Genomic DNA, 27,972 nt, shown 5'->3' on the forward strand with positions numbered 1-27,972 from the left:
ACTGCAGATTCCTAACTGATTCCCTGTGATGTAGTTGATTTTTGAATTGTTTACTAGAATGCTCATTCACTTGCCCTGAGCATTCTAGCGGTCAGTTGCTTCATTCCCTAATTGTGGACGGGTCTCTTAATAAAGTACTCCACTTTCTTCACTGTGTGTGAGGCTGCTTATTTACAGCGAAATGTCAGGAAGTTACAGGACGCATTGATACTGCAGCACAGCATCTGTAGCCATTGATTGTACAGGTACATGACTGTACAGGTACATGACCCAGAGATTAAAAAAGATCTATGACCTTTAAATGAGTTCAACTCTCTTTACTTGCCATAGAAAGGAACTGTTTCACCTTAGCCGTTAGGACATCTCTGTTCGTTTTGCTAGTTTTTTCAGTAAGTTTTAGTCTTCAGGGGACTTTTATTAAAACCTGTTTAAAACCTGTTAAAAAAATTAGAATTAACATGTAACTGATGTTACAATTGTGATTAATATAAAGTTTACTAGCTTTCGTAAAGGAAAGGTTCAATTCTATCTAGGACACAGAGGCGAGGATTAGGCTTTCTTATCTGATAGAGACATCCAGCCGCAGATTCCTTACCTTTGAATTTCCCAGGCGTCAGACTGGATCCTAAAGATTTTTTCTTTCCGCAAATACCTTTGCATGCCGGTAGGTGGCGTGAGTCGACTCCGCATGACATTATTGGCTTCGTCGCGACTGTTGTCATATCTGCGTCACTTATGTAGGCGCCACTGTTGCTTGATGGCATCAGTTCTTTTCTTTCTGAGCCAGTTAGCTCAGACCTGTGAAGAGAGCTACCTACTGTCACTTTTTGACATGGCTTATTTCGATGTTTTGTGAAATATTTTTTTTTGTGTGTAGGATATCCAAGAAGACTTCAGGATTCAAGCCGTGTGGCGCCTGTCACCACGTCATGTCAGTAATTGATCCACACCTTATTTGTCTTTGATGCCTGGAACATGACCACGACTCGAAGTGGTTCTCCGACTGCCGGGCCATGGTCCCAAAAGCTTTGAGGGAGTGGTCCCTAAAGCTACTTGTGGCCCAACGCTCGTCCCCATGTCGTTCGCCCCGGAGGTCTCGTTCTCGTCCTGGTCAAGAGGAGGGTCCAGATACCACTCCAGGAGCCCTAAATCTTCGTCATCCCACTTAGTCTTTGAGTCGGTCAGGTAAGAAGCATTAAAAACACACAAGGTTGAAGCGTGCGTCGACTACACCCCGACGGCCAACTGGCGCAATAGAGGAGTCTCTGCATTCTAGGACTCATTCGGCTGAACCTGGGCCTGCCTCATATTTGGGCAGCCTGACCCTACCAATGTACTTCTGGCATCAGAGGGAGGCTCAGTGGGGGTTACATCGGGTTCTGCGTTGGCGGACCTGACCCCTGCGCTGACGACCCCCCCTTGATCCAGCAATGGATCTGAACCAACACTGGTTGTGCCATTGTGACCTTCCCTGATGAGGCAACCCTGCATAGACTCCTAATCCCCAATCAGCTGGATCGGCATCTAGTTACAGCACTGAAATAACCCTTTAGTCCTAGGACAGTTCCTTGGCGTTATTCTCAAGGGCTAGGCATGGAGAAGAATGGGAGGGGTCGCTGGACCCTTTACAAGACCAGTCAGAGCTGGAAATGGACTGGTATGAGGAATTGGGTGAAGCCAGTGGACTGGACACCTCTCCAGATTCTGTATGCTTACCGATGCTACAGAATAGGGAGCTTTATACACTATGGTGGTGCGAAAGGCAGCTGAGGTCCTGCACCTTCAGCTCCCTTTGTAGCAGTCAAGACAAACATCTTGACGGAGGTCCTGCAGCCAGGTGTGTCCTCCTTGGAACCTCTCCTGCCTTTTAATGAGGCCTTGACTGATGTCCTACTGGGAACCTGGTCCAATAGCAGCACAGGGACTCCTGCGACTAGGACAATCGCCCACCACCATAGCCCTGCACCGGGCGACCCAAATTTCCTCACAAATTACCTTAACCCAGAGAGCTTGGTGGTCTAAGCCTCTACACCACAGGGCCCATTCCCTTCCGCATCCCGGACAGGGACTCCATGAGGCTGGATAGTAGGGGTAAGAAAATCTTTTCTTCCGCTAGCCTTGGATTGCGGTCGCTGAACACTGAATGCCTATTGGGCCATTATTCCCACTCCCTTTTAGAAACGGTTGCGCAAGTGCTGCCTCAGGTCCCTGAGGAGGTCCGGGCCATCCTCTCCCAAGCAGTTGCAAACAGGAGAGATGCGGCAAAGTTCGCCATTTATTCTGGGCTTGACACGACTGACTCATTGGACAGAGCGATTTCCTCAACAGTGGCTGTTCAACGCCATGCCTGGCTGAGAACTTTTGGCTTTTCTGGGGATTTGCAGGCTTCCCTCAAGGACATACCCTTTAATGGCACCCATCTCTTTGTGAGACAAAGCAGACATGGCCCTGTACGGCTCAAAGGACTCATGGGCTACAGACAAGTTCTTAGCAGGAACCGCCCTCGAATGGCTGAAAAACTTCCTAAGCCATAGGAGACAAGTAACCGTGCTAGGAAATTACTGCTCGGATGAAAAAACCATAAAAACAGGGGTACCGCAAGGCTCAAGCGTGAGCCCGGTGTTGTTCAATCTCTATATGACCCCCCTGATAGAACTCATAACATCCTTTAACATCAGCACGATATCTTACGCTGACGACACCCAGCTTATCCTAGTACTGGATAACAACTCCTCCAAAGCAGAGGAAAACTTACGAAACTGTCTGACGGCAACTTTTGATTGGATGCGAACGAACCACCTCAAATGTAATTCAGGTAAAACTGAAATCCTCCCTTTCGGCCAAAACAACCTCTTTTCCCCCTCAAATTGGTGGCCCCAAGACGCCGAAGTTCCCCCCAATACCATCACGTCGGCTCGCAACCTAGGGATAAGGTTTGATGAAGCACTATCCTTTAAGCAACAAGCAGGTACTGTGGCAGGGTCCTGTTTCAATATCATTAAAAGTCTTAGAAGATTCTTTGATTTCCTTCCCCTAACAGCTAGAAAGACTGTGGCAGTAGCCCTCATCACATCCCGCTTAGACTACTGCAACAGCATCTATGCAGGCTCAAACAGAGCTGTTCTGCACAAATTGCAGATGGTTCAAAACGCCGCCGCTCGCCTGGTGCTACGACTACCCAGGAAATCATCTGCCTCAAAAGCACTCAAAACCCTGCACTGGTTGCCCATCCACAAAAGAGTGCTATTTAAAATCCTGCTCATTACGTTCAGAGCCTACCACCAGTCAGGACCGACATACCTGTCCCAAAGGTTTGGAAGATACACTCCCCCACGATCACTCAGATCATCCAACCTCAACCTACTCGCAGTCCCCAAATTCAGACTAACCACAAAAGGTGGAAAATCCATCGGAGTACTGGGAGCCAAAGCTTGGAACAAGCTCCCACCACAAATGCGCCTGATCCAGTCCGAAAAATTGTTTCGTAAAATGCTCAAAACCTGGATCTTCAATACCGAAGACTCAATCTGCTTAGCGTTAATCTAAACCACATTTTACTCATAGATCAGGATCTATAATTAGGATCTACCCAAGCAGCTGCCCTATTTTCTTTCTCTGTCGAGACAGTGATGTCTAGCGCCAAGATGCTCCCTGGAGTGTAAGCGCGCTCTATAAAAGCCTATTCACATTCACATTCTTTGACCTCTCAGTGGCCACACACCCCGCCCTCCCCCATCCCCCTGTCTGCTTTCTGCCTTCATGGTTATGGAAGGGGCTTTCAGCTGTGCCAGCCATACCCCAGCCACAAGACCATGCAATTTCAGCTACCTCTGCGCATCTCTTTCCAACCCCATGGCTTAGCGGCCAGAGGTCAGGTCAGTCCACCCCCCTTCCTGTAGGTAGGTGGATATCTGACTATGGTTACCCCCAACTTTTTGCCTAGTGTTTAGCTGGTATTCGACTTAGTTGGCCTGGGATCCTGCTATTCAGGACCCCAGGCTATCTGCTCTCTCTGTTAAAATGGACTCCATGTACTCTAGGTACATACCAATTGGAACCTGTATCACCTTGTGAGCCCCTGTACAGTGTACCCTAGGTACCCAGGGCATAGGTGCATCCAAGGCCTACCAGGGGCTGCAGCACGTATTGTGCCACCCCTGGCCTGGCATTACTATTTGACACAACTGGCTGATCAATCAGCTGGGGCAAGGTGGTGTAATCACCCTTTGCTTTAGATATAGTATACCTATATCTAACCCAAAATGGACACATATACTCCTATAAGTCACTCCTATGGCAGACCTTATCAATCCTGAAGGCAAAGCGCTTGGAACTATGTGAGATGGTGCTCTAGCATGAGCTGAGCCTGTCTGCAGCTTTCGGAACCATGTTCTTATAGCTGTTCCATGATAACGCTATACCATATACTCTTAAGCGCATTATAATCCTCGCGGTTATTGCTAACTTTGGCATAGCATTATCAAAACATGTCGAGTAAGGTGTCATACGAATTGGAATACTACCCCCTCGCCAGTTCTGGCGATGGGGGTAGCATTCCACCCTTTTAGAGGGACACAACATGTATGTAACTGAGAACCCCAGTTAAAGTTAAACAGAGCCTCAGCATCACAAAATGGATGCTGCCACCACAGACACGAGTCTGACCTCCTGCTGCTGGGAGTCCTTCCAGCGAGGGAGGCCGGGACAAAGGGTTTCCTGCCTTGGGAGGTGCTAGCACCACCCCAGACAGGATTTTGTGTATTGAGGTAGGACAGGCTGAAAGGAATGAGACATGCCTGGGGCACACAAGGTGTCCCTGTGCCTACCCCGGTTTAAACCAGTTGCTGGGGCACTCCAGCCCCAGCTCTGGTGCGAAACCGGACAAAGGATAGAGGATGTAACCACCCCCCTTGCTAGTCCCACCCATAGGAGGGACCTAGTCACAGTACAGCCCCCTTAAGGAGAATAAAGGTAGAAGCTGGTCCCATTCCAAATTAGATTATCCTGAACGAAACTACAAAGAAGAAACTCTGGACTTCGACGTTCTGCTCCACAGAAGACTGAAGAAAATCTCCCTTTGTGGCAAAGGAGTGATCACCCTGCACAAGCAGGCACCATCAAGCGTCCTAGCGGTTCACTTTGTCGTCCTTCCTCCTGGAACCAGACTTCAGAGCCCGACGAGATCCGGACTTCCAGACCTCTCCGACCTCTACCTACATCTGCAGCACAGCTGAGATCCGTGGGTGCGACAAGACATGTGGGACCGGCCATCTTGGAGAAACTGCACTTCGCTTCCAGCACGACTTCAGAGGCATCCTCGAGTAAGTGCTTTGGGGATTGAGAAGCCCCAGCCCCGAGCAGCTCCTGCACCGAAGACCAGCCCTCCAGCATCCACGAGATCTGCGTGGGGCCCTTTGGCTTGGCTGCTGCTCGACGCGTTGTCTGGTCACTTGCCGGCTGGCTAGTGACCTCCTAGACGACGATCCACGAAATCTACACCGCTGGTCTGGTTGCTCCAGACTGGCCCTTGCTTCCCTGCAAAGGAGAAGCACCCCAGACCCTCCTGGTCCGCACCAGACGCCATATCCACTCACCGCGTGGGTTGCCTTTGCCAAGGCCTGTTGACGCCGAATCCGGAACAGACCCCGCCGACAGCGAGAACCTGCGTGGGACAGTTCGTGCCTCCATCCTGGTCGTTGAAGACACCTCCTGGTCCACGTGGCTGCAGAGTCAAGCGTCCACTCTTCACCTGATTGCGACGACAGCATCTGGTTCCTTCCTGGTTCCACTCCGGTCACTGGCTAGTGACTTTGAACACTGTCCCCTCTGCTTTCAGGGCTCCATCTTCCTCGATCCACCCTTGGATCGCTCCGGACATCTTCCTCCTGGTCGCCTGCAGCATCTTTCTTCAAGGCTCCATAGACTTCGATGCGGAAACCCGACACACTTTCACACCTATGCACCCGCAGCCCGTGGGTGAGGTAACAAGAGCATGTCGGTGCTCAAGGGTAGATTGACTCTCCTAGTGTCCAGGTATCCTGTCGTTTTAGTCGGAACTGTCCTTTACTTACCTTTTCGTAATTTGTTCTGCCCATTGTCTTTGTTCCGCATCTCGCGTGTGAGTTCACACTCTGCACACGCGTCCCGTGGTCCTCCTGCTCCTTACCTAAGGTCAGGGTAGTGTAGTCCCAGCGATCCTACAGCCTCTGGGCATCTTCATTTCCTCTATCGATCTCCTTATACCATTTACTTAGTATATGGTTTGTCGTGCCCCTAGGGCACCATTGTAATTTGTGCGACTTACTGTATTTTTCTTAAGAGTATTGTTATGTGCTTAGCCCTCTGATCTCATAAAGAGTTCAGAGGTGTTTGTTAGTAATAAATATATTGTTTATTTTCGTAACAACCTGTGTGGTGTCCTTTCATCTGGTATTCAAGGGGTTATATGTGGTAAAACAGCTGGCTTCACATGCCAAAAGAGTTTAGCCTAAGACTGCTTTGTCCATGCTGTATGTATAGTATGTATAGGCATTTATATAGCGCACTACTTACCCGGAGGGTCCCAAGGCGCTTCGACCGCTGCGAAACCCTTCCTGGCTTCCCTGTGAGATGGTCCCTTAATGGGTATCTCCAGGGTGAGACCAGGCATCCCCGGCGATCTGGTGGGGCCGTTAGTGAAGATGAGGCAAGCTAATGCCCAGAGTTGCCGAGTGTGATCGCTGATCAGAGTGGGCACCGAGGCGAGAGAATTATCGAGTCCGCTGACCCTGGTCCAGAAACCTGCCGCGCCGGGAATCGAACCCTGGTCCCGGGCCGTCCTCTGCTCTCGGGTCTATAAGGTTGACTTACAACCAATCACAATAAGGGTTGTTTGGACTGATACAAGGTGATCACTAGAACTAGTGAGCATCATATATCAGGCCAACTTCTCAACCCCCCCCCCCCCCGCCCCATCCCCCCACACACACACACCTTCAGCCTCTAAACCCTCCTTGTTCAGCCCTTTAAGATCATGAGCGGCCAGTCAGTGGCAGGATTAGCCATCGCCACCACCGGCAAAACATCACGTTGGACAGGTAGGTTCTTCAGCTAGTCTGAAGGGGCTACTCTGTCCCCTTCAAGACTACCCCTCCCTCCATGCCTCCAACTTGCAACCTGCTGATGGAGGATCACCTCACTTTGTTTCATGGGGAAGTCTTGACTTTCTTTGCCAAGGGATCCAAGAGAGCACCAGAAATAGGCAGTGGTTGTTAGTCCTGCTACTTTCTGGTCCCTAAAAAGGACACGGGCTTTCGCCCTATCCTGCATTATCTGAAAGAAACAGGTTAGTGTTAGATTCCTTACCTTAGAATATCCCTAGGCGTCAGACTGGATCCGGAAAGTTTTTTGTCAGCAGTACCCTTGCTCGTCGGTAGGCGTCGTCTGCGGCCCTGCGGCTGTTGTCGGTGTCGTGATCGCCGGGATGACGTCGTTGGAGTACTTAGACACCGCCCTCGCGCGCTGACGTCAGTTCTTTTTTCCGCGCCAGCAGGCGCAGATCCGGGGAGGACTAGTACCCTAGTCATTTTTTGACTATCTCTTTGGCCTATTTTGGCTATTCTTTTCGAGTCGGTTTCGACTCCTGGTGCCGGTAGGGATGCCTGGATTCAAGCCGTGCGACGCCTGTCACCGCCTGATGTCGGTGACCGACCCCCACCACCAGTGTCTCTACCTCCTCGGGACCGACCACGATGACAAGTCGTGCCCCGACTGCTGGGCCTTGACCTCGAAGGCTAGGCGGAAGCAGTCCCGCAAGCTCTTCAAGATCCAGCAGTCAGCTCCGCGCCGCTCGAGGTCTCGGTCGAGGAGGAGGTTGAGGGACCGTTCGCGGATGAAGTTGAGGGACCGGTCGCGGAGCCGCAGCCATCAACACTCATCGAGCCATCACCAGTCGTCTGGCTCGAAGTCCTCTGGTAAGTCCAGGAAGAAGTCGTCGAAGAGGTGACATCGCTCTTCTGATTCTTCTGACTCCCCTCACCGGTCGCCCGACCTGCTGATGGAGGATCACCTCACTTTGTCTCATGGGGAAGTCATGACTTTCTTTGCCAAGGGATCCATAGAGAGCACCAGAAATAGGCAGTGGTTGTTAGTCCTGCTACTTTCTGGTCCCTAAAAAGGACACAGGCTTTCGCCCTATCCTGCATCATCTGAAAGAAACAGGTTAGTGTTAGATTCCTTACCTTAGAATATCCCTAGGCGTCAGACTGGATCCGGAAAGTTTTTCTTCAGCAGTACCCTTGCTCGTCGGTAGGCGTCGTCTGCGGCCCTGCGGCCCTTGTCGGTGTTGTGATCGCCGGGATGACGTCATTGGAGTACTTAGACACCGCCCTCGCGCGCTGACGTCAATTCTTCTTTTTTCCGCGCCAGCAAGCGCAGATCCGAGGAGGACTAGTACCCTAGTCATTTTTTGACTATCTTTTTGGCCTATTTTGGCTATTCTTTTCGAGTCAGTTTCGACTCCTGGTGCCGGTAGGGATGCCTGGATTCAAGCCGTGCGACGCCTGTCACCGCCTGATGTCGGTGACCGACCCCCACCGCCAGTGTCTCTACCTCCTCGGGACCGACCACGATGACAAGTCGTGCCCCGACTGCTGGGCCTTGACCTCAAAGGCTAGGCGGAAGCAGTCCTGCAAGCTCCACAAGATCCAGCAGTCAGCTCCGCGCCGCTCGAGGTCTCGGTCGAGGAGGAAGTCGAAGGACCTTTCGCGGATGAAGTCGAGGGACCGGTCGCGGAGCCGCAGCCATCAACACTCATCGAGCCATCACCAGTCAGTCAGTCAGTCAAAATACACTTTATTCGATTTTTTTTAAAATCATAAAAGGCAAACACAGTACAACAAATTTAAAATGCACAATATATATAATTACATCTCATAATCGATATTAACAATGCTTTAAAAATGTTAAAATGTAGATAAAAAGTATAAACAGGTTAAAAGGGGACAGTTTGCAGGACCCTCTTACACCTTGATCTAAAAGCAGCTGTTAGATAACTTGCAACACTGAACATTATAAAAGTGTTAGGCAGTGTTTGCAAAAAAATTAATGCTGGTCTGACTTGGGTAAAACTGGTATCCTTCAAAATTGGGATTAAATATTTTTGCCTCTCAACAGTATAATGCCCACAAAAAAACATAAAATGGAGAGTGTCCTGGTTTGAAAACTTATCACAGCTACAGGGTGCGGCATTTTCAGGTTTAGCCCACGAATGAAAACAGCCAAGCGAATAATGGATTAAATTCATTCTAAATTTTGTTAACAGGGATCTGTGGAGTGGGTTAGTAACAATTTTTAAATAAGGTTCCAGAGAAGGAGTAGTAGATAAAATCAAATAAGTTCTTACGAGAGGTTTTCTTAATTCCACCTCCTCTCTCTGTAAACAAGCCCTCGCCAGAAATTCCTGCTTAATCCATTTGACATCCTCCTTCCTAATATATGGATTTAAAAATAACTCCGGTCTCCCTAGTGACGTGAAAGAGGATTTAATATATTTCAGCCATGGAATTTTCATAGCCTGGTCCCGTGAGATCACATCCTCCAGAATGCTATGGTTGAGTGTCAGTTCGGGGTTCATCCATGTTTTAGCCCAAAAAATTAATGGAGCCAGCTTAAGCCTATCCGCTATATAGGGCAGACCAACTTCCTCATGGGTGGGGAGGGTTGGAGTGGACTTCGGGACAGATAAAAGTTGTTTAATAAGCCCATTCTATGATGGATGTTGCCCATGTTGCCGGGATTATATTATTATTAGCTCCCCTGAAGACTCTCGTGAGCACCTGAGACCAAACTAATGGAGAGTATCTAAAGAAGTCCACCGGTACACCATCTGGTCCCGGCGCCTTGTTTTTAGAGGACTCAATAATTGCCTTTAGGACCTCCTCCTCATTAAATTCCACCTCTGGTAAGACCTGGCCCACTACCATAGTATTTAAAGCTGTACTACCCTTACCACCATACACATTACTGAAATGTTGTACCCACTTTTCATCTGGTATAACACAATCTAGGGCAGTATTATCATCCCCTGTAAAGAACGGGTGCTTTATGATGTCCCAGAATCTTTTGCTATCTTTAAGGACATCTATTGTGAGGAGATCATACCAAGCATCGTTTTTGATGGTATTTTTCCTCCTCTTTATAACTAATTTATACTCCCGCCTCAGGTTAGAAATTAATGCCTTGTCCCTCGGAATAGCCTTTAGTGCACGTTTTAAGGATCTGTAAGTGCGTGAACAACTGGTATCAAACCATTTATGGGGCTTTGAAGGGAGTTGTGATTGGGGTACTGTAAGATCCCTGGAAATTTGTACGCAAATGGAATCAAAGGCCGTAACAATTTGGTGATTGGAAACAGTTTGATCCAAGCAAATGGCCATTGACCCCTCAATTTTTGGTAGTAGATTAGCCATAAAGGTTTCTTGTACCACCTTGCCCCACTTTAGCCGTCTGCCCTGGTCGCTGGGCACTGCTGCGGCACAAACCTTGGGATAACCCGCTTGTTTGCGCCATAAGTCACTCCAGGTTAACTCAGCTAGCAGAGGATTGTGGTCACTAAAGGGTGAGACCATCGCCTTGTATTCCCCCACCCTCGGGATAAGACCAATGGAGGTGAAAATATAATCAATGGTCGACCCATTGGCCGAGCCTTTATAGGTGGGTACCATATCGCTGCCCCCCGAAATTCGGCGGTTCGTACAAATTTGAGCTGGCTAAGAAAATTTCAAGTGCCTCCCCAGATCTCGTATGTTCGAAATGCGGGGAATCGGGACCATTATGGCCCTCGAATAAACCTGTGTGACATGGTAATTTACATTGATAAATGCTAAAATCACCCATTAAAATAAGCTCGTACTGGGTATGTGTATTTTGACTGTAATTATATAAAAAAAATTCCAAAAGGTCCACATGATCTTTGTCCGTTGCCCTTACCCATGAGTTATAAAAATTAATTACCAGGACAATGCAACCAGGTGAGACTGTCCATTCAATTATTCGGATATTGAGGGAACCGGACTCTAACTTCCTAAAAGACCCCACCAGGTCTAAAGAAAACAGTAAGATGAGGCCCCCTTTCGCTCTCCCTGCGCTACTTGGTGTTGCTGGGACAATGAAACTTGAGAATCCATCCAGACAAAATCCCAGTGAGGTGTCCCAAGTTTCTTGAAAGGCTAACACATGGAATCTGGAAATTAAGTTGACCCAATGAGGGTCAGACCTTTTAACCTCTTGTGCCTGCCACGTTCCAGCTAATAAATTTACATGGCTTAGAGGCCCCCACCCCCAAAGATGGTCGTATGGGTAGTTGAGCTAGAGCTGGTTGTCAGTCATTAGTGTCAAGGTCTGATAGTGGGGAAAATCTATTTTCCAATGTCAAGTTGGTGTCAGTATTGGTGAGGGTAGTCCTACGCTGATTTGTACCATTTGGTACTGTTTGCCACTCATTTCTCACTGGGCCATTTCTCGGGATTAAGTTAAAGTTTCTCCCAGATAAAGTGGTTCGCCTTTGAGGGGGGTAAAAAAAACCCAAAGGGACTGGTCTAAGGATGTCATTTACTCGGATTTCTGAGGCATCCCAAAAAAGTCTGTCTGGGCATTGTATGTTCTCAAAATTCACCACCACGCAATCACCCTGCACCATTTTGGCTCGATGACCCACCCAACCCACTCTTCTGGCAAAAATTATACTAGAAGAAATTTTTAGTCCTCCACTTCTGTTATCGTCACACCATAATCTGGCCTTCTGAATAAGTGCTGTGGTTGATTCTGCTTCCCCTTCTGCTAACGTGGGTACCCCTACAAAGACTGCCACAAAAGGAGCAGCCAATGGGGGTAGATTTAGGTGTGCCTTACACTGTATTGGCGTGCGAGCCGCAGTTGTGGTGACGGCACCTGAAGGAATCTTTGGTTCGCCTGGTTGGTGGTAGGTGGGACCTGAACTTTGGTAGGGCTTGTCATCCATGCCTGCCCCTACACTATCTGCAACCGTGGGCGTATTTGTAGGTAAAGGCAACAGAGGTTTATCTAAAATTTGAGTAGTTCCCTCAACCCCCTAAAAACCACATTGCTGGAGTGAGTGGAAATTATCAAATTTTTTAAGCAAATTGTCAATCAGAACGCATTTCTTTAGTAACCCTTCGAGGCATGTGTTCATAGTATCAATAATGTCTTTTGCAATGCCCACTAACAGGGGTTCAATCCGTTCCTCAAAAAGTGCTTCCAAGAGTTCCTTAAAAGGATCCACAGTCACAGACACTTTCTTAGCAGGTTTATCGCCCTCCCGCTTTTTCCTCTTTTTGTTCGTTGGATTTACTTGGGTGGCAATGTCAAGAGGCAGGGCGGGGTGCGGGGCTGTGGGGGTGCAGCCTTGCGTTAGGTGTGTGTTGGGAATGGGTTTTGTAATAATTATAGCAGGTTCCAAGGGGATGGCTGGGTGCAAACTCGCTTGAGGTATAGTGGGTATGTTGGCAATCAGACCCAGTTCTTGCTGTGCATTTTCTATTTCTTTGGATAAGGCCCCTACAGCTGTTGTTAGAGTCCGACTGTCTTGCAACCTTGGCTTTTTTCCCGCCAGCATCCATGCTTGCAAGATTTTTGCGCTTACCCATAACGTGGAAGATGATAGGGGGGTGGCCCGGCCCTGCCTCGGATGGCCTCAGACGGCCCCCCCCCCTCTGCCCGGGCGCGTCCCGCGAGGCGGGAGTAGCTGCTCGAGTTTATGGCGATCAGGGAGGAAGTGCGATGTTGCGGTCCCGGTCCCCGGTGTCCAGGGGGTGCTGGGAATTGTAGTCTATGTCCTGCAATCCTTCCCCGCTCGGCGGCCGCTTTGGAGGAGCTGCGGCGGCGGGGGAAGAAGAGGAGTGCTCCCAAATTGCCCGGTAAGATGGTGGGTCCCTTTGCCAAAGACAGCGTTCCCCCATCACCAGTCGTCTGGCTCGAAGTCCTCTGGTAAGTCAAGGAAGAAGAAGTCGAAGAGGTGACATCGCTCTTCTGACTCCCCTCACCGGTCGCCCGACTCGGCTGAGGGTTCGGGTGACACCACCTGCGTGGCTCTGCCGGAGCCGCGGACCTCTCATCCGGTCCAATACCCTCCGGTCCCTGGACTGCATGCCACGCCAGAGTAGATACGTGACTTCCTCGTGGCCATGAGGACTCACTTCCCTCCGTCGAGGCCTACCGGCGCGTCTTCGGGTCCTGCGGTCCCGACTTCGGGCCGGCGACTTCGGCGCCATCGTCAAACCTTGGTCCCAGCGCCATAGGGCCCCGGGGGTTCCAGGCCTGGATCCCGGTTGACGCCACTTGACCTTACGACGACTCTGCTGGCGCCAACCCCGATGGGGTCACTCACAGTGCCGTCTTCGGACGACGACGTGCCTGGTTTCAGTCCGGGTCCGGCGTCGGAGCGGCGCCGTCTTCGGTGTCGGTGGGTGAGCAATTCACCTATGACCCCGCTCCGTCATTTCTGCCTGTTTATGAGGACACGGATGAAGGGGAGGACTGAAAGGGGTCTGAGAACCCTCTGGCACAACAGTGCCGGTTAAGTCAGGACTGGGCAGATGAGCTGGAGGAGGACAGTGGTCTGGATACATCGCCTGACACTGGATGCATCTCTCCTCCCTCCGTGGCTACGGAGAAGGGTGCTACCTATGGTGTGGTGTTATGCAGTGCAGCCAAGGCCTTGGCTCTTGAACTCCCTGCTGCGGCTATGAGGACTAATCTCCTCACCGAAGTGCTTCAACCGCCAATAACCTCTTCGGAGCCTATGCTGCCGTTCAATGAAGCCCTCACGGACGTTCTTATGGGCACTTGGTCCAAGCCCTCCACAGTGCCCCCTGTGGATCGGAATGTGGCCCGACGCCACCGCCCGGCTCTGGGCGCCCCCTGCTTTCTGTCCGTTCACCCTACCCCTGAGAACCTGGTGATCCAGGCCTCCACGTCCCAGACCGCGTTCCCGACTGCTCCTCCAGATCGGGAATCCAAAAGGTTTGACCAGTTTGGGAAGAAACTGTTCTCCTCACTGAGTTTGGGGTTGCCGTCTATCAACACCTCTTGCCTTTTGGGCCATTACACCCACTCCTTTTGGGACACGGTTGCGGACGTGCTGCCCAGTGTCCGGAGGAGGCCCAGGCACGGCTCGCCCAAGCACTTGCTGAGGGGCGGGATGCAGCACGCTATTCAATCAGATGTGGACTAGATACCACAGACTTGCTGGGCAGAGCGATTTCCACGACGGTGGTAATCCGTTGCCACGCCTGGCTGAGGTCCGCCAATTTTTCGGGGATGTCCAGTCCACGCTCATGGACATGCCCTTCGATGGCCGTCGCCTTTTTGGCGACAAAGCTACAGTGCGCTTGAGCGTTTCAAGAACTCCAGAGCTACGGCCAAGTCCTTGGGCCTGTCGGGCCAGGGCCAGCAGACATCTGCTTTTCGCCCCTTTTGTGGCCAAGGAAGGGGCACCCCCATACGTTCGTCCAGCCACAGAACCAAGCTCAGCGCGGTCGCAGGAACAGCTGTGGCGGTGCAGGGGGACAGAGGCCTGGTACGGTCGCATCCACTCCTGCAGCATCTGCCTCAAAGCCCACCTTGTCCCAGCTTTCAGGCCCATTCTACGCCAGTGGGTGCCCGAGTCCGCCATCACCTCCTCCACTGGCGTACCATTACTCCGGACAGGTGGGTGCTGCAAATCGTCGGAAGGGGCTTCTCCCTCCCCTTCGAGGCGACCCCTCCAGCCATGCCACCGCAGTACCACTGCATGTCGGGTGATCACTTGCAACTTCTGCAGGAGGAAGTTACGGCCCTCTTGGCCAAGGGGGCCATCGAGCGTGTTCCTGGGCCAGAAGTAGGATGTGGTTTCTACTCCCACTACTTTCTGGTACCCAAGAAGGGCAAAGAAGGCCTACGCCCTATCTTGGACCTCCGGAGCATTCAAGATGCTGACTTTAGCTCAGGTCCTGGCTGCCCTGGACCCTGGAGACTCGATGGTAGCGTTGGACTTGCAGGACGCATATTTCCACATCCCCGTTCTGACGGCCCACTGGCGTTAACTGCGGTTCACGGTAGGCCACAAGCACTTTCAGTTTACCGTGCTCCCCGTCTGCCTCACAAGTGCCCCTCGGGTGTTCATGAAAGTGATGGCGGTGATCGCAGCTCATCCGCGCAGATCAGGGGTTCCAGTCTTCCCCTATCTTGACGACTGGTTGTTGAAGGCGGGCTCGGCCCAGACAGTCGTCTCCCACCTCCAGACTACGGCCGACCTCCTGCATTTGCAGGGGCTCTCAATCAACGTGCCGAAGTCGCACCTGATTCCCTCTCAGAAGCTCCTTTTTATCTGAGCGGTTCTGGACTCTGCGCAGTTTCGGGTTTATCCTCCCGAGCAGCGGGTTTGGGATATTCAGGCTCTGATTCCGATTTTTCAGCATTTATCCTGAGTTTTGGTCAGGTTGACGCTGCGACTCCTGGGGCTGATGGCCTCCTGCATCCTACTGGTGCATCACGTCAGGTGGCGGATGCGGGCTCTGCAGTGGGACCTGAAGTTTCAGTGGGCACAGCATCAGGGCAACCTATCCGACCACGTCTTGATCTCGGAGGGCACTGCGAGACAGTTGCCGCGGTGGCTCACGGACCACGTTTGGGTCAGCGGCAGATTCCTCTCCCTTCCCCAACCGGAGCACATAGTGTTGACAGGAGTCCCGGCTCTATATCAACCTTCTGGAGCTGCGGGCAATCCGACTTGCACTGAAGGCATTCCTTCCCTCTGTCCGGGGAAGTGTAGTGCAGGTGTTAACGGACAACACCACCGCCATGTGGTACTGCAACAAACAGGGCGGGGTGGGGTCGTAGAACCTTTGTCAGGAGGCTCTGCGCCTCTGGACATGGCTGGAACACCAGGGTGTCATCCTGGTGGTTCAACACCTGGCAGGTTCCCTGAACGCCAGGGCGGACAAACTCAGCCGCCAGTGCATGATGGATCCCGAATGGCGTCTGAACTCGGACGTGGCGCAAGTCCTCTTTCAGCGATGGGGAGAGCCTTGGTTAGATCTATTCGCCACCAAAGAGAACACGCAATGTCATCAGTTCTGCGCGTTGGAATTTCCAAAGCGGCACTAGCTCTGAGACGCTTTTCGTCGCGAGTGGAGCTGCGGTCTATTGTATGCTTATACCACTTCTGCCCAAAGTGCTGAAGAAGATTAGGCGCGACCGGGCCCAAGTCATCCTTGTGGCTCCGGACTGGGCACGAAGATACTGGTATACCGAGCTACTCAGCATGTCAGTGGATCCCCCAATTCGTCTGGCTCTTCAGGAGGACCTTCTGTCGCAGCAGCAGGGGACGGTTCTCCACCCGAACCTGTCCAGTCTCCACCTCTATGCGTGGAGATTGAGTGGCGACAGTTGAGTTAATTTGACTTGCCTCCTGAAGTCTGTGATGTGATTCTGGCAGCCAGGATTCCCTCCACAGAATCGGTATACGCCTGCAGGTGGAATAAATTTGTGGCATATTGCACAGCAAAGGCTGTGGATCCCCTTTCTGCCCCCTTTCAGAGGTTCTCCTCTTTCTTCTTTCTCTTGCCCAGCAGGGCTCTGCTCTGGGCACTATCAAAGGCTACTTCTCTGCCATTTCATCCTTCTTGAGGCTTCCTGATCAGCCTTCTCTTTTCAAGTCCCCTGTTGTAAATAGATTCTTGAAGGGCATCACTCACCTGTTTCCTCCTGTTCCTTTTGTGATGCCTCAGTGAGACTTGAACCTTGTTCTGACTTATTTGATGTGCGCTCCTTTCGAGCCACTTCATAATTGCCCTCTTCGTCTTCTAACTCTCAAGACTGCATTCCTGGTTGCCATCACCTCTGCCAGAAGAGTGAGTGAGCTCCAGGCTCTTTCTTCTCACCCTCCTTTCCTCTCTGTCCATCCAGACAAAGTTGTCTTGAGAACGCGTGCCTCTTTCCTACCCAAAGTAGTCACAGCCTTACACATCGGGCAGTCCATCACCTTGCCTACCTTCTTTCTGCCTCCGCATCCCTCGAAAGAGGAAGAGAGGCTCCACCGTCTGGACCCAAAACGTGCGCTCTCATTCTATCTGGACCGCACACGCCAGTTCCGGGTGGACGATCAGCTCTTTGTTGGTTACGTGGGCGCTATGATGGGATGGGCAGTGCCCAAGAGAACCATTTCTCGTGGGTTGTTTTGTGCATAAAGGTTAGTTATTCACTGGCTAAAAAGGAGCCTCCTGTGGGGCAGCGTGCCCATTCCACTCGGGCCACGGCGGCTACTACTGCCCTGAGTCGGGGAGTCCCCTTGCAGGACATCTGTCAGACAGCTACGTGGGCCTCGCTGCACACAATCGCTAGACACTACTGCCTGGACAGCCAAGTCCGGAGAGATGGCTTTTTCGGCCGTTCTGTTCTCCAGGACTTTCTGGTGTGATCATTGGTTCGCAGACCCACCACCGGGGTTGGTATTGCTGGGGTATCTATTCGAAGGTAAGGAATCTAACACTAACCTATCTCTTTCAGATGCACAAGTTTCTTACCTGCGGTAACAATATTTCTGTAAGAAACAGTAGTTAGTGTTAGATTCCTTATCGCCCCACCCATCCTCCCAGTTCTGCAAACCGATATCTAGGGTTAAGGTTCTTCCCTTTGAGGGCCCTAGTTTCATGGCACCAGTGTCGGTTTTTATCATCACTCTGCGTTTCTGGCGCAGAAAAGCTGTGTATAAGAACTGACATCAGCACGCGAGGGCGGCGTCTTAAGTACTCCGACGTCATCCCAACGCCGACAACGGATTCGGAGCCGCAGACGACGCCTCCCGACGTGCAGGGGTACTGCTATGCAAAACTTTCCGGAACCAGTCTGACGCCTGGGGATATTCTAAGGTAAGGAATCTAACACTAACTACTGTTTCTTACAGATATATCAGTACCGAAGGTAAGTAACTTGTGCTTTACTTGCTAACGAGGCTTTGTTGTTTTTCACCCCTTCTTAGAGCCCCTGCATCTCCACTCTGACTATCGCTGGAAGAATTACCCCCCCCCCCCCCTCCCTCCCCCACCCGAAATGTGGCTCTAGTTGTACCTCTGCCAGCAGCCCGAGCAAGCTCTCAACTTCAGCTGCTGAGGAGGGGAACATTTTCGTTCATACATTCGTATTCTCTATTCTAGAATGGTGACGTAAAATGCAACACATCTGTCTTTAAGAAAAATAATACAAAATGAGACTATATACTGAATGATACCCATAGGAAATAAAACAATGAATGCAAATATATTCATTTTAAGCGTGCAAATAATGCAACTAAAGCTACCTATTACTTAATGCCCATTGGAAACAACACAGGACCACAAACATACCCTCACACGTAATCGCTCAACCTTGATGGTATCTTCCTTTGATGTGCACTCCTTCGCAGATCCATTCGTTCTGTCGTTCAGACCTGCTTACCAGCCAAAGATGCCTGCTGTTCTCAATCAGCATATTGTACATCACCGGAAGATTCATTCCGTGCTAAGCTCGAGTCCAGACGCACTCCCCACTTTTTCTCAACTTCACCACATTACTCACGTTCCATCGCTTCAACACAGCTGTAAACCTTCCAGTTCTACTCACTGCAGTCCAAGAAAAAGATAATAGACTACCTCTGCGAGGGCCAAAAATAGAGCCCGATAGAGACCCGTTTCGAGGCCCCCTAAAAATAACTGCCAGTGCTCAGACCAGACAGACCCGGCCAGTTAAAGCCCTGGGTGTAGGAGATCATCCATATTAAGAAAGTCTGGAATTAGTCCGTCGTCATCTAGCAGTAATTGGGCTGAGGGTGGACGCTAGGACCTATCTGTCTGCCTGTCTGCATCTGAGACTGGGGATGTGTCGCCATTAGGTGTCTTGGGGGCAGGGGAGGGGAGATCTAGGTCAAGGACGAGAAATGGGGGTGGGATTGATGGCCCTGCCTGCTCCAAGGAGCTGTGATCCAGGAAAGCGTGCGAAATGCAAGCAAAAGAATCCAGATCTATGCCAGTGCGCTTCAAACAGGTCTGCTGGGGTGTCTCAGTCTCCAATCGGATTTAGGGCCCCCAGGGTTCAGCCCTCGGGTCAAGGGGTCTCTGGAATTATCCTGCCGGGTCTATGTGGAACTAAGGCTTCCGAGACAGCCCAGTGGATTGAGGCGTCCATGACCTCACAGAAGTTGTCATCTATGGGGCGGTAACTGTCTCCTCAGTATGGGAGTCACAGATCTCCTTCATAGAAGTGACGTAATATGGTCTATTTATCATTAGAAATAAGAGGGGCCTGAGAGGCACCAATAAAATGGAGGGACTCCAGCAGCCCTTTATATTCTCAGAGCGAAAGTAATTCAGGAAGGGTGTTTCAGCTGGCCTTTAAACCTGCTTTCACCACTGCAATGGTGACCAGGTGAGGTTTCCCAACAAGTCAGCAAACAGGGGCTGTAATCTCCACTAAATTGATTGCGCAGCGTGCCAGAGGTTTTGATGCGACCTCAGGAGGGCTCAGACTGAGCCTTAGCTTGTGGTAAAATGAGCCAAGTCAACAACCTCTGGTACTGACCCTGAGTGCGAGAGAGTCATTTCCGATACTGACCCCGAGGGCATATGAAATGCAGAGAGCGTGATTAAACTTGTAGTCGTTGAAGCTAACGGCGGAATACAGACCCACTTGGGGGCGTGAACACTCCGGGGCTGGGGCTCGAGGGGAACCGATCCTATTGCACTCCTGTGAGGAACGCGATACGGACGCGCCAAATCTGGAAACACGTAAGGTGCCAGTGCCACCCAGCGGCACAGGACCGCACAGCCCGACACATCTGTATTGACAAAAGCACAGCTTATTTTTATTTATTATATTTATTTAATGCGATTTTATATAGCGCGAACATTACCCGAAGGTGTCAGAGCGCTTTACAAAAGAACCAGTTGCGATACATAAGGATTTAGGATTACATGAGTTCCAAATCTTGGGGCATTTCCCGCAACTGATTTATTTGCGGTTTTGTGTTTATTTGATTTCAGTGGGATGAGTAGAAGCGTGTTGAAACTTCTGAGGTTCCTGGACTGACCAGCCCTTTTGAGTTTGGCGGCCAGATATTCTGGTTTACTTGTGTGCAAGGCTTTGTGCGTGAGACAGGCTGTACGGAGGCTGGCTCGTTGATAAGTAGGGATCCACTTCAGTTCCTTGAGTGCCGGCAAAATGTGCTCATATTTCTTAGTTCCTGTGACCATTCCTGCTGCGGCATTGAGGGTAGTGGTCAGGGGATCTAGGTGAGATTTTGCTGTCCCGGTCAGTGCTGCGATACCATAGTCAATTCTCGAAAGCCCCAATGCCTGAGTGGCCTGTTTAAGATCTTTTGGGGGAGGAAGGGTTTTATTTTGTAAAGCAGTTTCAGATTTAGGAACGCACTTTTGACGGCTTTTGAGATGTTTTTTCATGTCCAGTTTGGGGTCGAGGGTAATCCATAGGGATTTCTCAGAGCCCGTTGGAGCAAGGGCACCATTGAGGGCGTCTATGGCTTTGAGCCATTCTTCGATTTGAGGGTTTTGGTCTCATTTCATTTCATTAAACTTTATCTGGTTCACATAATAGAAAACCATAAAAGTTGCTTAATAACTTTAAATTACAAATCATCTATAAAAATATGCAAGACACAAAATACATTCACAGACATACGGTACAGTTATTCCATTATACATTCAATCATTAAAAGGAGGAAGTCATCATATTAATTCAGTTGTTTAAAAAATTAATTAATAAAATGCATCATCCAGGTCCCTTAGGGTTCCGAACATTTTCTATACCTTAGCGAACATTTCAGAAAACCAACCACAAACTGAATACATTCTGGTTTTAATAATTGTAAAAAATAGAGAGCGGGGCGTACCTGTTTAAAATGTAACTTTTTTCAAAGAGATTTTAAAATGAGCCTCCTTGGGTTTTCATAAAATTTACAAAAGAACACAAAGTGTAGCAGGTCCTGTGGAGACATATTGTCGCAGCCACAGGGTGCTAGCAATTTGCCTTTGTGACTCCCCTTTGGAACAGCTAATAAAAGATGGAAATAATCCATTCTAAGCCTGATGAGTAAAAAGCGCTCGTGGGCAGATAACGGCCACAATAAATATGGCTCCATTTCTAGAGTTGACTTAAGCATCATGTGCTTACGGACACTATTCTTTAACAGTTCTGTCTCCTCTCTTTTCATTTTTTTGCGCATGATAAGAGTGTTTCACAAAAGCCACATCTGCCCTAGTAATACAATCAGGTATTAAAAACAGGTCCGGACGCCCCAGCTCACTAAAGCACCCCTTTAAATACTTTAACCACGGTATGTCAGTGGTCCAGGCTCAAAGTCTCTTTTAATAGTTTTTGAGTTAGGTCTAGATTTTCATTTAACCAACATTTGAGCCAAAAAAGTAATGGGCGCATAGCCCGAATATCACATATATAAGTAAGGCCAGTTTCTTCATGAACGATTAAGTTCGCGGTCCCTGTAGGAACCCCCAACAACTGCTTTAAAAAGTGATTTTCCGTCACCTGTATACCCTCTAGACCAGTATACCCCCATAATTCGCTCCCGTAGCTAGCTATCTATACACTCTTAGCTTGATAGATCTTCAACATTGCAGCCACTGGGCGATTGCCCATTTTAGCTGCAAAGTTAAATATCGCTGCATTGGACCTGATCACCTCTCCCCTTTTCTTTTTTAGCAGTGCGCCCCAATTCAGGTGATCATCCAGTAGGACGCCGAAATAGGAGAAGGTTGGGGATATTGGCACTCTTTCTCCATTCACCTTAAAGGAGGACTGCTTTTTGGAGCGCAGCCCTACCTGCATTGCGTAGGATTTAGAATTATTTATGGCCAGATCTCGATCAGCCATAAACCCACGAAAAGCGTCAAGCAGGGTTTGTAGACTTTTGGGGGTAGGTGCAAGGAGGACTGCGTCGTCTGCATATAGCAAGACGGACAGTCCCCTCCGTGCCACATACGGGAAATCAGCCCCAGTTTCCAACAACGTCTTATCTAAGTCATTAATGTAGAGGTTGCAAAGGAAAGGGGCTAGAATACACCCCTGGCGTACCCCCCTTTGTGTTAAAATTCCTGGTTACCTTGAGGTCCTGAGCATATCTGATATTCGCCCTAGTATCTCTATGTAATTCCATCAGGAAGTCCATCAAGTTTGCCTCCACCCCCATGGCCCTCATGGACTGCCACAACTTTCCCCGGTTGACACAGTCAAAAGCGGGGGAAAGATCCATGAAGGCCATGTAGATTGTCCCTTGGCGGGCAATGGTGTACTTTCCGAGGATTAGATAGAGATTAAGGCATTGTGCCATGGTCGAGTGCCCTGGGCGGAACCCATACTGGATATCGGAAATATTCTTGTTTTCTTCCGCTCAGGCAGTCAATCTATTTAATACGACTCCACCTACGACCTTAACCACAGATCGATAAGGGAGATTGGTCTGTAATTCATGGTACAGTTTCGGTCTCCCTTTTTGAACACTGCAACAATTGTAGAGACTTCCCATGACTTTGGGCACCCTTCCTTGGCGTCTGCATTGACCACCGCCACCAGGATGGATGCCCAAAGAGCGGGGTTAGATTTAAAAAGGTCGGTGGGATACCATCCGGACCTGGTGCCTTCTTACGTGATAGATTATTAATACCATCCTCCACTTCTCTGAAGGTGAAAACAACTGCATCCTCATTCAATGTTCTTGCTGGCAACTGCGGTAGAATTGATACACTTTTAAAAATAGCGTTAAAATGAGACACCCATTCCTCTTCCGTAATGTTGGTGCCCAATTCCTCAACTCTTTCCGTTATAAAGAGTGGTCTATTATTAATGCTCCAAAAACTGGAGCTACTAAATAGAGTCAAAGGATCTACAAGCTCCCGCCATGTGGCCTCCTTCAGTTCCATTTTTCGGGTGGCCAACTCTTTTTTATAGTTAATACGAAGAGTGCGGATCTGCGATTTATCCCTAGGATTTACTTTCAATGCAGCCTTTAGATCGCTAGCGGCTTTTGAGCATGATGGACTAAACCATTTGGGATCACCGGTTGTCCTATTTTGCCCCGGGATAGATATTAAGGGCCCTACTTTGGAAACAATCCCATCGAAAGCATTGAGGGTACCCTTAGCGGTTGAATCAGGATTCATACAATATGAGAATTCTACCGCACAAACTTCTTGGAGCTTTTCATGAAAGAGGGATGGGATTACTTGGGTCCATTTCAAACGGCGCCTACAATCAGTTGGCTACAAAATGCCTGAACATATCACTGTATCCTTTTTTTCCAGTATACTCCCTCCCAAGTATACACACACAGGGTTATGATCACTTTAGGCACTCGCTAAAATTGCGACGCCCTGTAGGAAAGGTTGGGCGATTGTGGAAATCAAAATGTGATTTATGAATGATCCACCACTACGACATTTAAAGGTCGGTTCCTTTTGTTTACTGGACGGTGGTGCAAAGCTCATGGCTGAGAACAAATCATATTCGTTGAGCATATCATTAAGAACATCTCCCTGTACGAAATGCTCAAAGTGAAGTCCCTGAATCAATGGACACCCCAGAATACCCATGTCGGTGAGTTCAAGATCACCACACGGGTGAACATTAAAATCACCTACAATCATAAGATTATTTCTGAATGGGCCACAACACTGCTCAACAAAGTTTTTCAACTCGGTTATCTTACATCCCTCATGTTTGTGTACTGTATTATACAAATTATTCAAACAGAGACTGCCATTTCCTCACCCCAGAACGATTGCCTGAAAATCACTGTGGTCAGAGGAAATGACCTTAATTTTGCATTTCAGGGACAAAGAAGTAAAAATGGCCTGGCCACCCCTTGCTCTGCCACTAGATACTGGAATTGCAGGAACAAGGAAGGCTTTATACCCCTCCAGAGAGAGATCACAATTCACCAGCCATGTCTCTTGGAGGTATATTACGGAAAAATGGCTATCAGACTGCACCCATATTGGGTCTGTAACATTCCCAACCAACCCCGCAATATTCCACGACAATACATTATATTCCGGAGTTTTAACATGGTCCTCAGGGGAAACAGTGTTTAGATCCCACGGTTGATCAGCAATTAAAATTCCTGATGAGTCCTGTTCCCCTGGCCCTGCTCCTATGATGGTGTCTAGTACTTCTAGATTTGGCAGCACTGTCGGTGTTTCGGGAGGAAGCCCTACGTCCTTAAGGACAGTATCAATGGGTAGAGGCGTGTAGGCTAAAGGATCTGAGTAGACTGTATTTTCAATTAGTCAATCACAATCATTCAGTCCTGAGAGAACTGCAAATCTATTTTGGCCCTGGGGAAAGGGAGAAAGGTGGTAATCATCCCATGTATTTGCCCTTTCTACCCATGGGTTAAAGATACCAGTCCTACATTTTTCCATGGGCTTATGAGGCCAGGCGTAATGCTCGAGATTCAAATTATTCTGCCAGGGGTTGTCCTTCCTATAGAAGAAGCCCAAAGGCAGTATCTCAATACCTTGACCCCTGTGTGCCGGACCAGAGTTGACCACCTAAATATTCTCTCTACGGGCAATGGGTTATTAAAATTTACCACAATGCAATCCCCCCTTCTTGATTTCCTGGAGCTTCCCAACCAGGCAACACGGCGGACCATAATAACATTATGCATAGTGGTTGGGCCTTTCACAGTATTGCGGGACAGCCAATGGGTTACCTTGTTTTTGAGTTGACCATAATCCTCCTTTGTTCCATCTGGAAGAGATGGTACGTTACCCAATATTAACACCAGCGGGGTCGATTGTGGGGGTAGGTCAATGACTGGTAAATTATGTAGGACCATGTTTGTAATATCCACAGACTTCCCCCCCCCATTCTTTCCCACCACATTTGCTACTACACCAGATTTCTCAGCTACACGGTTTCCATTTCTAGGCAAGCAAACCGGAATCTTGTCATTCCACCCCCCTGCATTACTAGTAATCAAGTCTGTAACCTTTGGGGTACAGTTGCTTGCAGTTGCACCAATCTTCTCCTCGGCATGCGCCTTCGTTACTTCAGAGTCTGTAACGACGGAAACCGTTGCTGCTCTTCAGCCCTGACTTTGAAGAGATTGCATAATACTGTGCTGGTCAGCTAGACTTTGCTCAATTCTATGCAGTTTGATCATGATTGGACGCAGTTTATCCTCCGATATACTTAATAAGGTAGATTTAAACACCTCTATTAGTGGGAGATCAAGCGCAGGCGGGACTGTCCCACTTAAAGGAGCTGGTGTCATTGATACTATAGATTTAGACTTTTTCGCTTGACTACCCATTTCTTTTCCCTTTCTCTTGGTGCTGCCAATAAGCAGCACACCCCCCCCCCCCCCCCCCCCCCAAATGTTGCAGTGGGGTAGGCCTACTGACATCTTTAGTATTACTACATGTTGTAACAGTCTGACTTTTTCCCACACCTGTTCCATCTGGATTTAGTTGGACTGGGAGGTCAACCCCCTGCTTATTAATCACAGTAACAACCGGAGATAAGGGAGTCGCTGTAATGGCCTGCTCGACCTCCAAAATCCCCGAAACTGGGGGAAGCATACCCGAATCAAGGAAACCATTTTCCAACCCCTGCGTATGGGTGATACTCAAAAAATCTGTACTATTAGTTAATTGAGTTGTCACCCTCCATAAGCACTGCTGAGCCGGCAATTGGTGATCTGGAAAGGCGTCTGTTTACCAACTCAATCTCTCTGTCTATCACCGTTCCTGCTCTAGTCAAAAAGGCGTCCATAGTAGTCACGGTTGATTTTGTGTGACCTAAAACCTCACCCTGATTTGTCTGGGTCTTAAGTTTCCCCATTTTTGGGGCTTAGAACTAGTAACCTCCTGTTTACTTGAACTAGAATAAACCCCTCAGGGTGTATATCAACCAACAGACTTTCGGTTATCCCCCTCAGGATGTGATTGCTGGCTGCGAGCATGTAAATATACCAGATATCTGACAGATATAATTCAAGTTCACCATAAAAAGGAAAAATAAGAGTCCAGGATTACTGACCAAGTCTTTGAGGGCGCCCTGCAGCGTTGTAAGGGGGGTGGCCCTGCCCTGCCTTCTCCTGGCTTTGACGGGCACGCCTGCGCTCTTCCCGGGCTGCGTGGGAGGCGCCCGCGATTTGAAGCGCCTCCTGGCGCTAATAGATGACGTAGGGCGTTGCCTCCAAGACTTCTGGGGGATGTAGTCCTGCTAAATCGATGGGAGTAGAACCGGGTCCGTGACAGGCAGAGCAACAACCGCGGGAAGGCAGGCAGTCATCCTGGTTCTCAGCGCCTCCTCACAGTAACACAAAGGGCAGTGCTCCCGGTAAGAAAAACCATCAGCAGCGTCACCAGTATTGCTGATGTCACCCTACCAGACCCAGACGTTATCCAAGTCCGCACAGCAAGACTGCGACACTGACTGCGACTACGCTCCCGGCAATGAGACAGGTAAGTCCTTGCTGGCATTGTCCAGCTCAGTGGATGCAGACCCTGCAGAAGGTCTCAGCAAGGAATCCTTGTCCATGGAATCATCCTGACAGGGAAGGAGTTTCATTTTCCCTCTGAGGTTTTTGTCTCTATTAGAGATGAGGAGAACTTCTGTTTTCTCTTGGTTGAGTTTGAGGTGGTTCCTTGAGAGCCAATGTTGGACCTCTTTGAGCTTGACATTTAATCTGTGTATGTCTTCGATCGAGGTGGTTTCCAGATAAAGTTGTGTATATCGTCCGCATAGAGGTGGAAGGGGATGTTGGAGTTAGAAGTGTGGTGAGGGGTTCCATGTAGATGTTGAAAAGTTGTGGAGAGAGTACTGACCCTTGTGGAACTCCTCTGCTAACGGGAAGGGGGTCAGACTGAAAGTTATTGATTTTTATTCTTTGTGTGCGGTTGTGAAAAAAGGAGGAGAACCATTTTAGTACCGTCCTTTCAATGCCCGCTCTCTCATGGAGGACTTTGAGGAGCAGGGTGTGGTCAACTGTGTCGAACACGGCCAATAAGTCTAGTAGGATGAGAAGGCTACATTGGTCAGAGTCAAGTGACATGTGAAGATCGTCTAAGACATTTAAGATTGCGGTTTCAGTGCTGCATCCCTTTCTGAATCCTGATTGGTGTGGGTCTAGTAGTTTGATGTTCTCTAGGTGTTGGGTTAGCTGTGGAAGAACACATCTTTCTAGAATTTTGGATAAGAGAGGAAGGTTCGATACCGGTCTAAAGTTGTTCATGTCCTCAGGGTCAAGGCCAGGTTTTTTTTGTAGCGGCGTGACTTGTCCTACTTTAAGGCAGTCTGGAATGATTCCCGTGCTCAGTGAACTATTGATGATCTTGCACCAAATTGGGGCTAGTGTAAGCTTCAGGTCTTTTGCCAGGCTCGTGGGTAGCTGATCTAGGGAGTGGGGTGAAGGTTTAGCGGCGGCGATCAGATTGCTTATCTCTTCTTCCTGGATGGGGCGGAAGGAGGACCAGAGAGTAAGTGTGTTCACTGGGGTGTTGCTTTATGTTGCTGGTGTCGAGGTCTCCGTGGGGGTGGAGGGCTTAGTGCTGAGCGATAGATCAATTTTGGCGATTTTTCATTGAAAAAGTTGTCGCAGTGAGTTTTGGACGCCACCATGTTGGCTGTCAACGGTTTGGATGTTTGGCTCCTAATGATGTTAAAGAGTTCTTTTGGGCGGTTTTTTGCATTGTCTAAGCAGAAGAAAGTTGTCTTTTTGTTCTTGATGTGTTTATTGTAGTTTCTGCGTGCTGCCTTGAGTTGATCACGATGGAGGGAGGAGGGATTATTCCTCCTGGTTCTTTCTAAAGTTCTGAGGTGTCTTCTTTCCTCATTGATGTCTGTGGTGAACCAGGACCTAGAGGGGGTGCTTCTGGGTTTTTTTAGTATCTGAAAGAAACCGGTTAGTATTAGATTCCTTAC

At 49.3% G+C, this 27,972-nt stretch overlaps 1 protein-coding gene across 1 annotated transcript in view; it reads left to right on the forward strand.

The window, feature by feature from the left end:
* TOPAZ1 (testis and ovary specific TOPAZ 1) overlaps positions 1-27,972 on the forward strand; it is a 1,918,280-nt gene that overhangs the window by 1,859,653 nt on the left and 30,655 nt on the right. The gene's annotated exons all lie outside the window — the stretch shown is intronic.

The sequence above is a fragment of the Lissotriton vulgaris genome, chromosome 10 (genome assembly GCF_964263255.1).
Source record: "Lissotriton vulgaris chromosome 10, aLisVul1.2, whole genome shotgun sequence".
NCBI lineage: Eukaryota > Metazoa > Chordata > Amphibia > Caudata > Salamandridae > Lissotriton > Lissotriton vulgaris.